The sequence below is a fragment of the Theobroma umbraticum genome, unplaced genomic scaffold (genome assembly GCF_002168275.2).
Source record: "Theobroma umbraticum cultivar Fairchild unplaced genomic scaffold, ASM216827v3 scaffold_81.0, whole genome shotgun sequence".
Taxonomy (NCBI): Eukaryota; Viridiplantae; Streptophyta; class Magnoliopsida; order Malvales; family Malvaceae; genus Theobroma; species Theobroma umbraticum.
In genome coordinates this window covers 5,557,097-5,557,682 of record NW_018397268.1, presented here as the reverse complement: position 1 = coordinate 5,557,682, position 586 = coordinate 5,557,097, and positions in this window count along the sequence as shown.

Here is a 586-nt window from a genome sequence, read left to right as displayed (position 1 = left end):
ATGTGTACAAATATAATATAAAGTTTACACCTAATCAAGGTGTCACCATAATATTTAAATATATACTTACTCGCTTGTGTTCTATTTAATAAAGTCACGCATGCCCGATTTTTGTCGTTTTTCGTTAAAATTCATTCTTACTTCTTCTCCCCCACTTAGATTAGTCATATACTTCTTCTTCATGACTAATTTCAACTATAAATAAAATATTAATATTTTAATATTATTTTATTAATAAAATATTATTTTATTTCAAATTTTTTAACTTGTCTCATCGGTATCCAAAATGTCTCACTTTATCTCGATTCACTTCAGAATTACCTTTTTATCTCGCTAATTCATCCTCGAAAAATTACTATTATTTAGTTATCATGTCCTCGCGTACAAAATATTTATTCTAAAATATTTCTTTCCCCTATCACTGCTCTTTCGTACTTAAATTTACATCCATCAACCCTCGATCTCATCGATCAGATCATATTGGCTCTCATATGAGGGTACGAGGTGTTACAAAGTTCAACAGTTATATTATGTGAGTTTGTCCACCACTCACAATAGGAAGATCTCAATATTATTTTAATAATAT